Below are 14,813 nucleotides of genomic sequence, written 5' to 3'. Positions count from 1 at the left end.
TGGAACCTCGGAGCCTGGAGTTGATACTGGAACCTCGAGGACAGGACTTGATACTGGAACCTCGGAGCCTGGACTTGATTCTGGAACCTCGGGGCCAGGACTTGATACTGGAACCTCGGGGCCAGGACTTGATACTGGAACCTCGGGTCCAGGACTTGATACTGGCACCTCGGAGCCTGGACTTGCTACTGGAACCTCGGGGCCAGGACTTGATACTGGAACCTCGCGGCCAGGACTTGATACTGGAACCTCGGAGCCTGGAGTTGATACTGGAACCTCGGGGCCAGGACTTGATACTGGAACCTCGGAGCCTGGATTTGATACAGAAACGTCGGGGCCAGGACTTGATACTGGAACCTCGGAGCCTGGAGTTGATACCGGAACCTCGGAGACAGGACTTGATACTGGAACCTCGGAGCCTGGAGTTGATACTGGAAACTCGGAGACAGGAATTGATACTGGAACCTCGGAGACAGGACTTGATACCGGAACCTCGGAGCCTGGACTTGATACCGGAAACTCGGGGCCAGGACTTGATACTGGAACCTTGGAGCCTGGAGTTGATACTGGAACCTCGGAGACTGGAGTTGATACTGGAACCACGGGGCCAGGACTTGATACTGGAACCTCGGAGCCTGGAGTTGATACTGGAACCTCGGAGACAGGACCTGATACTTGAACCTCGGGGCAAGGACTTGATACTGTTACCTCGGGGCCAGGACTTGATACTGGAACCTCGGAGCCTGGAGTTGATACTGGAGCCTCCGAGCCTGGAGTTGATACTGGAACCTCGGGGCCAGTACTTGATACTGGAACCTCGGGGCCAGGACTTGATACTGGAAACTCTGGGCCAGGACTTGATACTGGAACCTCGGAGAAAGGACTTGATACTGGAACCTCGGAGACAGGACTTGATACCGGAACCTCGGGGCCAGGACTTGATACTGGAACCTCGGAGCCTGGACTTCATACCGGAACCTCGGGGCCAGGACATTATACCGGAAACTCGGAGACAGGACTTGATACTGGAACCTCGGAGACAGGACTTGATACTGGAACCTCGGAGCCTGGACTTGATACCGGAACCTCGGGGCCAGGACTTGATACTTGAACCTCGGGGCCAAGACTTGATACTGGAACCTCGGGGCCAGGACTTGATACTGGATCCTCGGAGCCTGGAGTTGATACTGGTACCTCGGAGCCTGGATTGATTCTGGAACCTCGGGGCCTGGACTTGATACTGGAACCTCGGGGCCAGGACTTGATGCTGGAACCTCGGAGCCTGAACTTGCTTCTGGAACCTCGGGGCCAGGACTTGATTCTGGAACCTCGGGGCCAGGACTTGATACTGGAACCTCGGAGCCTGGACTTGATTCTGGAACCTCGGGGCCAGGACTTGATACTGGAACCTCGGAGCATGGAGTTGATACTGGAACCTCGGGGCCAGGACTTGATACTCGAACCTCGGAGCCTGGACTTGGTACTGGAACCTCGGAGACGGGACCTGATACTTGAACCTCGGGGCAAGGACTTGATACTGGAACCTCGGAGCCTGGAGTTGATACTGGAACCACGTGGCCAGGACTTTATACTGGAACCTTGGAGACAGGACTTGATACTGGAACCTCGGGGCCAGGAGTTGATTCTGGAACCTCGGAGCCTGGAGTTGATACTGGAACCTCGGAGACAGGACTTGACACTGGAACCTCGGAGCCTGGACTTGATACTGGAATCTCGGGGCCAGGACTTGATACTGGAACCCCGGAGCCTGGACTTGATACTGGAACCTCGGTGCCAGGACTTGATACTGGAACCTCGGGGCCAGGACTTGATACTGGAACCTCGGAGCCCGGACTTGATACCGGAACCTCGGGGCAAGGACTTGATACTGGAACCTCGGGGCAAGGACTTGATACTGGAACCTCGGAGCCTGGAGTTGATACTGGAACCTCGGAGCCTGGAGTTGATACTGGATCCTCGGGGCCAGGAGTTGATACTGGAACCTCGGGGCCAGGAATTGATACTGGAACCTCGGAGCCTGGAGTTGATACTGGAACCTCGGGGCCAGGACTTGATACTGGAACCTCGGAGCCTGGAGTTTGATAGTGGAACCTCGGGGCCAGGACTTGATACTGGAACCTCGGAGCCTGGAGTTTGATAGTGGAACCTCGGGGCCAGGACTTGATACTGGAACCTGGGAGACATGACTTGATTCTGGAACCTCGGGGCCAGGACTTGATACTGGAACCTCGGAGCCTGGAGTTGATACTGGAACCTCGGAGCCTGGACTTGATTCTGGAACCTCGGAGACAGGACTTGATACTGGAACCTCGGAGCCTGGAGTTGATACTGGATCCTCGGGGCCAGGAGTTGATACTGGAACCTCGGGGCCAGGAATTGATACTGGAACCTCGGAGCCTGGAGTTGATACTGGAACCTCGGGGCCAGGACTTGATACTGGAACCTCGGAGCCTGGAGTTTGATAGTGGAACCTCGGGGCCAGGACTTGATACTGGAACCTCGGAGCCTGGAGTTTGATAGTGGAACCTCGGGGCCAGGACTTGATACTGGAACCTGGGAGACATGACTTGATTCTGGAACCTCGGGGCCAGGACTTGATACTGGAACCTCGGAGCCTGGAGTTGATACTGGAACCTCGGAGCCTGGACTTGATTCTGGAACCTCGGAGACAGGACTTGATACTGGAACCTCGGAGCCTGGAGTTGATACTGGAACCTCGGGTCCAGGACTTGCTACTGGAACCTCGGAGCCTGGAGTTGATACTGGAACCTCGGGGCCAGGACTTGATACTGGAACCTCGGGGCCAGGACTTGATACGAGAACCTCGGAGCTTGGAGTTGATACTGGAACCTCGGAGCCTGGAGTTGATACTGGAACCCCGGAGACAGGACTTGATACCGGAACCTCGGAGACAGGACTTGATACTGGAACCTCGGAGCCTGGAGTTGATACTGGAACCTCGGGGTCAGGACTTGATACTGGAAACTCGGGGCCAGGACTTGATACTGGAACCTCGGAGCTTGGAGTTGATACTGGAACCTCGGAGCCTGGAGTTGATACTGGAACCCCGGAGACAGAACTTGATACTGGAACCTCGGAGCCTGGAGTTGATACTAGAACCTCGGAGACAGGACTTGATACTGGAACCTCGGGGCCAGGACTTGTTACCGGAACCTCGGAGACAGGACTTGATACTGGAACCTCGGAGACAGGACTTGATACTGGAACCTCGGAGCCTGGAGTTGATACTGGAACCTCGGGGCCAGGACTTGATATTGCAACCCCGGGGCCAGGACTTGTTACCGGAACCTCGGAGACAGGACTTGATACTGGAACCTTGGAGCCTGGCTTTGATATTGGAACCCCGGGGCCAGGACTTGATACCGGAACCTCGGAGACAGGACTTGATACTGGAACCTCGGAGACAGGACTTGATACTGGAACCTCGGAGCCTGGAGTTGATACTGGAACCTCGGAGCCTGGAGTTGATACTGGAACCTCGGTGCCTGGAGTTGATACTGGAACCTCGGAGCCTGGAGTTGATACTGGAACCTCGAGGACAGGACTTGATACTGGAACCTCGGAGCCTGGACTTGATTCTGGAACCTCGGGGCCAGGACTTGATACTGGAACCTCGGGGCCAGGACTTGATACTGGAACCTCGGGTCCAGGACTTGATACTGGCACCTCGGAGCCTGGACTTGCTACTGGAACCTCGGGGCCAGGACTTGATACTGGAACCTCGCGGCCAGGACTTGATACTGGAACCTCGGAGCCTGGAGTTGATACTGGAACCTCGGGGCCAGGACTTGATACTGGAACCTCGGAGCCTGGATTTGATACAGAAACGTCGGGGCCAGGACTTGATACTGGAACCTTGGAGCCTGGAGTTGATACTGGAACCTCGGAGACTGGAGTTGATACTGGAACCACGGGGCCAGGACTTTGTACTGGAACCTTGGAGACAGGACTTGATACTGGAACCTCGGGGCCAGGAGTTGATTCTGGAACCTCGGAGCCTGGAGTTGATACTGGAACCTCGGAGACAGGACTTGATACTGGAACCTCGGAGCCTGGACTTGATACTGGAATCTCGGGGCCAGGACTTGATACTGGAACCCCGGAGCCTGGACTTGATACTGGAACCTCGGGGCCAGGACTTGATACTGGAACCTCGGGGCCAGGACTTGATACTGGAACCTCGGAGCCCGGACTTGATACCGGAACCTCGGGGCAAGGACTTGATACTGGAACCTCGGGGCAAGGACTTGATACTGGAACCTCGGAGCCTGGAGTTGATACTGGAACCTCGGAGCCTGGAGTTGATACTGGATCCTCGGGGCCAGGAGTTGATACTGGAACCTCGGGGCCAGGAATTGATACTGGAACCTCGGAGCCTGGAGTTGATACTGGAACCTCGGGGCCAGGACTTGATACTGGAACCTCGGAGCCTGGAGTTTGATAGTGGAACCTCGGGCTAGGACTTGATACTGGAACCTCGGAGCCTGGAGTTTGATAGTGGAACCTCGGGGCCAGGACTTGATAATGGAACCTGGGAGACAGGACTTGATTCTGGAACCTCGGGGCCAGGACTTGATACTGGAACCTCGGAGCCTGGAGTTGATACTGGAACCTCGGAGACAGGACTTGATACTGGAACCTTGGAGCCTGGCTTTGATATTGGAACCCCGGGGCCAGGACTTGATACCGGAACCTCGGAGACAGGACTTGATACTGGAACCTCGGAGACAGGACTTGATACTGGAACCTCGGAGCCTGGAGTTGATACTGGAACCTCGGAGCCTGGAGTTGATACTGGAACCTCGGTGCCTGGAGTTGATACTGGAACCTCGGAGCCTGGAGTTGATACTGGAACCTCGAGGACAGGACTTGATACTGGAACCTCGGAGCCTGGACTTGATTCTGGAACCTCGGGGCCAGGACTTGATACTGGAACCTCGGGTCCAGGACTTGATACTGGCACCTCGGAGCCTGGACTTGCTACTGGAACCTCGGGGCCAGGACTTGATACTGGAACCTCGCGGCCAGGACTTGATACTGGAACCTCGGAGCCTGGAGTTGATACTGGAACCTCGGGGCCAGGACTTGATACTGGAACCTCGGAGCCTGGATTTGATACAGAAACATCGGGGCCAGGACTTGATACTGGAACCTCGGAGCCTGGAGTTGATACCGGAACCTCGGAGACAGGACTTGATACTGGAACCTCGGAGCCTGGAGTTGATACTGGAAACTCGGAGACAGGAATTGATACTGGAACCTCGGAGACAGGACTTGATACCGGAACCTCGGAGCCTGGACTTGATACCGGAAACTCGGGGCCAGGACTTGATACTGGAACCTTGGAGCCTGGAGTTGATACTGGAACCTCGGAGACTGGAGTTGATACTGGAACCACGGGGCCAGGACTTGATACTGGAACCTCGGAGCCTGGAGTTGATACTGGAACCTCGGAGACAGGACCTGATACTTGAACCTCGGGGCAAGGACTTGATACTGTTACCTCGGGGCCAGGACTTGATACTGGAACCTCGGAGCCTGGAGTTGATACTGGAGCCTCCGAGCCTGGAGTTGATACTGGAACCTCGGGGCCAGTACTTGATACTGGAACCTCGGGGCCAGGACTTGATACTGGAAACTCTGGGCCAGGACTTGATACTGGAACCTCGGAGAAAGGACTTGATACTGGAACCTCGGAGACAGGACTTGATACCGGAACCTCGGGGCCAGGACTTGATACTGGAACCTCGGAGCCTGGACTTCATACCGGAACCTCGGGGCCAGGACATGATACCGGAAACTCGGAGACAGGACTTGTTACTGGAACCTCGGAGACAGGACTTGATACTGGAACCTCGGAGCCTGGACTTGATACCGGAACCTCGGGGCCAGGACTTGATACTTGAACCTCGGGGCCAAGACTTGATACTGGAACCTCGGGCCCAGGACTTGATACTGGATCCTCGGAGCCTGGAGTTGATACTGGTACCTCGGAGCCTGGATTGATTCTGGAACCTCGGTGCCTGGACTTGATACTGGAACCTCGGGGCCAGGACTTGATACTGGAACCTCGGAGCCTGAACTTGCTTCTGGAACCTCGGGGCCAGGACTTGATTCTGGAACCTCGGGGCCAGGACTTGATACTGGAACCTCGGAGCCTGGACTTGATTCTGGAACCTCGGGGCCAGGACTTGATACTGGAACCTCGGAGCATGGAGTTGATACTGGAACCTCGGGGCCAGGACTTGATACTCGAACCTCGGAGCCTGGACTTGGTACTGGAACCTCGGAGACGGGACCTGATACTTGAACCTCGGGGCAAGGACTTGATACTGGAACCTCGGAGCCTGGAGTTGTTACCGGAACCTCGGAGACAGGACTTGATACTGGAACCTCGGAGCCTGGACTTGATACCGGAACCTCGGGGCCAGGACTTGATAGTGGAACCTCGGAGACAGGAGTTGATACTGGAACCTCGGAGCCTGGAGTTGATACTGGAACCTCGGAGCCTGGAGTTGATACTGGAACCACGTGGCCAGGACTTTATACTGGAACCTTGGAGACAGGACTTGATACTGGAACCTCGGGGCCAGGAGTTGATTCTGGAACCTCGGAGCCTGGAGTTGATACTGGAACCTCGGAGACAGGACTTGATACTGGAACCTCGGAGCCTGGACTTGATACTGGAATCTCGGGGCCAGGACTTGATACTGGAACCCCGGAGCCTGGACTTGATACTGGAACCTCGGTGCCAGGACTTGATACTGGAACCTCGGGGCCAGGACTTGATACTGGAACCTCGGAGCCCGGACTTGATACCGGAACCTCGGGGCAAGGACTTGATACTGGAACCTCGGGGCAAGGACTTGATACTGGAACCTCGGAGCCTGGAGTTGATACTGGAACCTCGGAGCCTGGAGTTGATACTGGATCCTCGGGGCCAGGAGTTGATACTGGAACCTCGGGGCCAGGAATTGATACTGGAACCTCGGAGCCTGGAGTTGATACTGGAACCTCGGGGCCAGGACTTGATACTGGAACCTCGGAGCCTGGAGTTTGATAGTGGAACCTCGGGGCCAGGACTTGATACTGGAACCTCGGAGCCTGGAGTTTGATAGTGGAACCTCGGGGCCAGGACTTGATACTGGAACCTGGGAGACATGACTTGATTCTGGAACCTCGGGGCCAGGACTTGATACTGGAACCTCGGAGCCTGGAGTTGATACTGGAACCTCGGAGCCTGGACTTGATTCTGGAACCTCGGAGACAGGACTTGATACTGGAACCTCGGAGCCTGGAGTTGATACTGGAACCTCGGGTCCAGGACTTGCTACTGGAACCTCGGAGCCTGGAGTTGATACTGGAACCTCGGGGCCAGGACTTGATACTGGAACCTCGGGGCCAGGACTTGATACTAGAACCTCGGAGCTTGGAGTTGATACTGGAACCTCGGAGCCTGGAGTTGATACTGGAACCCCGGAGACAGGACTTGATACCGGAACCTCGGAGACAGGACTTGATACTGGAACCTCGGAGCCTGGAGTTGATACTGGAACCTCGGGGTCAGGACTTGATACTGGAAACTCGGGGCCAGGACTTGATACTGGAACCTCGGAGCTTGGAGTTGATACTGGAACCTCGGAGCCTGGAGTTGATACTGGAACCCCGGAGACAGAACTTGATACTGGAACCTCGGAGCCTGGAGTTGATACTAGAACCTCGGAGACAGGACTTGATACTGGAACCTCGGGGCCAGGACTTGTTACCGGAACCTCGGAGACAGGACTTGATACTGGAACCTCGGAGACAGGACTTGATACTGGAACCTCGGAGCCTGGAGTTGATCCTGGAACCTCGGGGCCAGGACTTGATATTGCAACCCCGGGGCCAGGACTTGTTACCGGAACCTCGGAGACAGGACTTGATACTGGAACCTTGGAGCCTGGCTTTGATATTGGAACCCCGGGGCCAGGACTTGATACCGGAACCTCGGAGACAGGACTTGATACTGGAACCTCGGAGACAGGACTTGATACTGGAACCTCGGAGCCTGGAGTTGATACTGGAACCTCGGAGCCTGGAGTTGATACTGGAACCTCGGTGCCTGGAGTTGATACTGGAACCTCGGAGCCTGGAGTTGATACTGGAACCTCGAGGACAGGACTTGATACTGGAACCTCGGAGCCTGGACTTGATTCTGGAACCTCGGGGCCAGGACTTGATACTGGAACCTCGGGGCCAGGACTTGATACTGGAACCTCGGGTCCAGGACTTGATACTGGCACCTCGGAGCCTGGACTTGCTACTGGAACCTCGGGGCCAGGACTTGATACTGGAACCTCGCGGCCAGGACTTGATACTGGAACCTCGGAGCCTGGAGTTGATACTGGAACCTCGGGGCCAGGACTTGATACTGGAACCTCGGAGCCTGGATTTGATACAGAAACGTCGGGGCCAGGACTTGATACTGGAACCTCGGAGCCTGGAGTTGATACCGGAACCTCGGAGACAGGACTTGATACTGGAACCTCGGAGCCTGGAGTTGATACTGGAAACTCGGAGACAGGAATTGATACTGGAACCTCGGAGACAGGACTTGATACCGGAACCTCGGAGCCTGGACTTGATACCGGAAACTCGGGGCCAGGACTTGATACTGGAACCTTGGAGCCTGGAGTTGATACTGGAACCTCGGAGACTGGAGTTGATACTGGAACCACGGGGCCAGGACTTTGTACTGGAACCTTGGAGACAGGACTTGATACTGGAACCTCGGGGCCAGGAGTTGATTCTGGAACCTCGGAGCCTGGAGTTGATACTGGAACCTCGGAGACAGGACTTGATACTGGAACCTCGGAGCCTGGACTTGATACTGGAATCTCGGGGCCAGGACTTGATACTGGAACCCCGGAGCCTGGACTTGATACTGGAACCTCGGGGCCAGGACTTGATACTGGAACCTCGGGGCCAGGACTTGATACTGGAACCTCGGAGCCCGGACTTGATACCGGAACCTCGGGGCAAGGACTTGATACTGGAACCTCGGGGCAAGGACTTGATACTGGAACCTCGGAGCCTGGAGTTGATACTGGAACCTCGGAGCCTGGAGTTGATACTGGATCCTCGGGGCCAGGAGTTGATACTGGAACCTCGGGGCCAGGAATTGATACTGGAACCTCGGAGCCTGGAGTTGATACTGGAACCTCGGGGCCAGGACTTGATACTGGAACCTCGGAGCCTGGAGTTTGATAGTGGAACCTCGGGCCAGGACTTGATACTGGAACCTCGGAGCCTGGAGTTTGATAGTGGAACCTCGGGGCCAGGACTTGATAATGGAACCTGGGAGACAGGACTTGATTCTGGAACTTCGGGGCCAGGACTTGATACTGGAACCTCGGAGCCTGGAGTTGATACTGGAACCTCGGAGCCTGGACTTGATTCTGGAACCTCGGAGACAGGACTTGATACTGGAACCTCGGAGCCTGGAGTTGATACTGGAACCTCGGGTCCAGGACTTGCTACTGGAACCTCGGAGCCTGGAGTTGATACTGGAACCTCGGGGCCAGGACTTGATACTGGAACCTCGGGGCCAGGACTTGATACTAGAACCTCGGAGCTTGGAGTTGATACTGGAACCTCGGAGCCTGGAGTTGATACTGGAACCCCGGAGACAGGACTTGTTACCGGAACCTCGGAGACAGGACTTGATACTGGAACCTCGGAGCCTGGAGTTGATACTGGAACCTCGGGGCCAGGACTTGATACTGGAAACTCGGGGCCAGGACTTGATACTGGAACCTCGGAGCTTGGAGTTGATATTGGAACCTCGGAGCCTGGAGTTGATACTGGAACCCCGGAGACAGAACTTGATACTGGAACCTCGGAGCCTGGAGTTGATACTGGAACCTCGGAGACAGGACTTGATACTGGAACCTCGGGGCCAGGACTTGTTACCGGAACCTCGGAGACAGGACTTGATACTGGAACCTCGGAGACAGGACTTGATACTGGAACCTCGGAGCCTGGAGTTGATACTGTAAACTCGGGGCCAGGACTTGATATTGCAACCCCGGGGCCAGGACTTTTTACCGGAACCTCGGAGACAGGACTTGATACTGGAACCTTGGAGCCTGGCTTTGATATTGGAACCCCGGGGCCAGGACTTGATACCGGAACCTCGGAGACAGGACTTGATACTGGAACCTCGGAGACAGGACTTGATACTGGAACCTCGGAGCCTGGAGTTGATACTGGAACCTCGGAGCCTGGAGTTGATACTGGAACCTCGGTGCCTGGAGTTGATACTGGAACCTCGGAGCCTGGAGTTGATACTGGAACCTCGAGGACAGGACTTGATACTGGAACCTCGGAGCCTGGACTTGATTCTGGAACCTCGGGGCCAGGACTTGATACTGGAACCTCGGGGCCAGGACTTGATACTGGAACCTCGGGGCTAGGACTTGATAGTGGAAACTCGGGTCCAGGACTTGATACTGGCACCTCGGAGCCTGGACTTGCTACTGGAACCTCGGGGCCAGGACTTGATACTGGAACCTCGCGGCCAGGACTTGATACTGGAACCTCGGAGCCTGGAGTTGATACTGGAACCTCGGGGCCAGGACTTGATACTGGAACCTCGGAGCCTGGATTTGATACAGAAACGTCGGGGCCAGGACTTGATACTGGAACCTCGGAGCCTGGAGTTGATACCGGAACCTCGGAGACAGGACTTGATACTGGAACCTCGGAGCCTGGAGTTGATACTGGAAACTCGGAGACAGGAATTGATACTGGAACCACGGAGACAGGACTTGATACCGGAACCTCGGAGCCTGGACTTGATACCGGAAACTCGGGGCCAGGACTTGATACTGGAAACTTGGAGCCTGGAGTTGATACTGGAACCTCGGAGACTGGACTTGGTACTGGAACCTCGGAGACAGGACCTGATACTTGAACCACGGGGCAAGGACTTGATACTGGAACCTCGGGGCAAGGACTTGATACTGGAACCTCGGAGCCTGGAGTTGATACTGGAGCCTCCGAGCCTGGAGTTGATACTGGAACCTCGGGGCCAGGACTTGATACTGGAACCTCTGGGCCAGGACTTGATACTGGAACCTCGGAGACAGGACTTGATACTGGAACCTCGGGGCCAGGATTTGATACTGGAAACTCGGAGCCTGGAGCTGATACTGGAACCTCGGAGACAGGACTTGATACTGGAACCTCGGAGCCTGGAGTTGATACTGGAACCTCGGGGCCAGGACTTGATATTGCAACCCCGGGGCCAGGACTTGTTACCGGAACCTCGGAGACAGGACTTGATACTGGAACCTTGGAGCCTGGCTTTGATATTGGAACCCCGGGGCCAGGACTTGATACCGGAACCTCGGAGACAGGACTTGATACTGGAACCTCGGAGACAGGACTTGATACTGGAACCTCGGAGCCTGGAGTTGATACTGGAACCTCGGAGCCTGGAGTTGATACTGGAACCTCGGTGCCTGGAGTTGATACTGGAACCTCGGAGCCTGGAGTTGATACTGGAACCTCGAGGACAGGACTTGATACTGGAACCTCGGAGCCTGGACTTGATTCTGGAACCTCGGGGCCAGGACTTGATACTGGAACCTCGGGGCCAGGACTTGATACTGGAACCTCGGGTCCAGGACTTGATACTGGCACCTCGGAGCCTGGACTTGCTACTGGAACCTCGGGGCCAGGACTTGATACTGGAACCTCGCGGCCAGGACTTGATACTGGAACCTCGGAGCCTGGAGTTGATACTGGAACCTCGGGGCCAGGACTTGATACTGGAACCTCGGAGCCTGGATTTGATACAGAAACGTCGGGGCCAGGACTTGATACTGGAACCTCGGAGCCTGGAGTTGATACCGGAACCTCGGAGACAGGACTTGATACTGGAACCTCGGAGCCTGGAGTTGATACTGGAAACTCGGAGACAGGAATTGATACTGGAACCTCGGAGACAGGACTTGATACCGGAACCTCGGAGCCTGGACTTGATACCGGAAACTCGGGGCCAGGACTTGATACTGGAACCTTGGAGCCTGGAGTTGATACTGGAACCTCGGAGACTGGAGTTGATACTGGAACCACGGGGCCAGGACTTTGTACTGGAACCTTGGAGACAGGACTTGATACTGGAACCTCGGGGCCAGGAGTTGATTCTGGAACCTCGGAGCCTGGAGTTGATACTGGAAACTCGGAGACAGGACTTGATACTGGAACCTCGGAGCCTGGACTTGATACTGGAATCTCGGGGCCAGGACTTGATACTGGAACCCCGGAGCCTGGACTTGATACTGGAACCTCGGGGCCAGGACTTGATACTGGAACCTCGGGGCCATGACTTGATACTGGAACCTCGGAGCCCGGACTTGATACCGGAACCTCGGGGCAAGGACTTGATACTGGAACCTCGGGGCAAGGACTTGATACTGGAACCTCGGAGCCTGGAGTTGATACTGGAACCTCGGAGCCTGGAGTTGATACTGGATCCTCGGGGCCAGGAGTTGATACTGGAACCTCGGGGCCAGGAATTGATACTGGAACCTCGGAGCCTGGAGTTGATACTGGAACCTCGGGGCCAGGACTTGATACTGGAACCTCGGAGCCTGGAGTTTGATAGTGGAACCTCGGGCCAGGACTTGATACTGGAACCTCGGAGCCTGGAGTTTGATAGTGGAACCTCGGGGCCAGGACTTGATAATGGAACCTGGGAGACAGGACTTGATTCTGGAACTTCGGGGCCAGGACTTGATACTGGAACCTCGGAGCCTGGAGTTGATACTGGAACCTCGGAGCCTGGACTTGATTCTGGAACCTCGGAGACAGGACTTGATACTGGAACCTCGGAGCCTGGAGTTGATACTGGAACCTCGGGTCCAGGACTTGCTACTGGAACCTCGGAGCCTGGAGTTGATACTGGAACCTCGGGGCCAGGACATGATACTGGAACCTCGGGGCCAGGACTTGATACTAGAACCTCGGAGCTTGGAGTTGATACTGGAACCTCGGAGCCTGGAGTTGATACTGGAACCCCGGAGACAGGACTTGTTACCGGAACCTCGGAGACAGGTCTTGATACTGGAACCTCGGAGCCTGGAGTTGATACTGGAACCTCGGGGCCAGGACTTGATACTGGAAACTCGGGGCCAGGACTTGATACTGGAACCTCGGAGCTTGGAGTTGATATTGGAACCTCGGAGCCTGGAGTTGATACTGGAACCCCGGAGACAGAACTTGATACTGGAACCTCGGAGCCTGGAGTTGATACTGGAACCTCGGAGACAGGACTTGATACTGGAACCTCGGGGCCAGGACTTGTTACCGGAACCTCGGAGACAGGACTTGATACTGGAACCTCGGAGACAGGACTTGATACTGGAACCTCGGAGCCTGGAGTTGATACTGGAAACTCGGGGCCAGAACTTGATATTGCAACCCCGGGGCCAGGACTTGTTACCGGAACCTCGGAGACAGGACTTGATACTGGAACCTTGGAGCCTGGCTTTGATATTGGAACCCCGGGGCCAGGACTTGATACCGGAACCTCGGAGACAGGACTTGATACTGGAACCTCGGAGACAGGACTTGATACTGGATCCTCGGAGCCTGGAGTTGATACTGGAACCTCGGAGCCTGGAGTTGATACTGGAACCTCGGTGCCTGGAGTTGATACTGGAACCTCGGAGCCTGGAGTTGATACTGGAACCTCGAGGACAGGACTTGATACTGGAACCTCGGAGCCTGGACTTGATTCTGGAACCTCGGGGCCAGGACTTGATACTGGAACCTCGGGGCCAGGACTTGATACTGGAACCTCGGGGCTAGGACTTGATAGTGGAAACTCGGGTCCAGGACTTGATACTGGCACCTCGGAGCCTGGACTTGCTACTGGAACCTCGGGGCCAGGACTTGATACTGGAACCTCGCGGCCAGGACTTGATACTGGAACCTCGGAGCCTGGAGTTGATACTGGAACCTCGGGGCCAGGACTTGATACTGGAACCTCGGAGCCTGGATTTGATACAGAAACGTCGGGGCCAGGACTTGATACTGGAACCTCGGAGCCTGGAGTTGATACCGGAACCTCGGAGACAGGACTTGATACTGGAACCTCGGAGCCTGGAGTTGATACTGGAAACTCGGAGACAGGAATTGATACTGGAACCACGGAGACAGGACTTGATACCGGAACCTCGGAGCCTGGACTTGATACCGGAAACTCGGGGCCAGGACTTGATACTGGAAACTTGGAGCCTGGAGTTGATACTGGAACCTCGGAGACTGGACTTGGTACTGGAACCTCGGAGACAGGACCTGATACTTGAACCACGGGGCAAGGACTTGATACTGGAACCTCGGGGCAAGGACTTGATACTGGAACCTCGGAGCCTGGAGTTGATACTGGAGCCTCCGAGCCTGGAGTTGATACTGGAACCTCGGGGCCAGGACTTGATACTGGAACCTCTGGGCCAGGACTTGATACTGGAACCTCGGAGACAGGACTTGATACTGGAACCTCGGGGCCAGGATTTGATACTGGAAACTCGGAGCCTGGAGCTGATACTGGAACCTCGGAGACAGGACTTGATACTGGAACCTCGGAGCCTGGACTTGATACCGGAACCTCGGGGCCAGGACATGATACCGGAACCTCGGAGACAGGACTTGATACTGGAACCTCGGAGACAGGAGTTGATACTGGAACCTCGGGGCCAGGACTTGATATTGGAACCCAG

Source organism: Hemitrygon akajei, chromosome 11, assembly GCF_048418815.1.
Source record: "Hemitrygon akajei chromosome 11, sHemAka1.3, whole genome shotgun sequence".
NCBI lineage: Eukaryota > Metazoa > Chordata > Chondrichthyes > Myliobatiformes > Dasyatidae > Hemitrygon > Hemitrygon akajei.
This window is presented reverse-complemented; position numbering follows the sequence as displayed.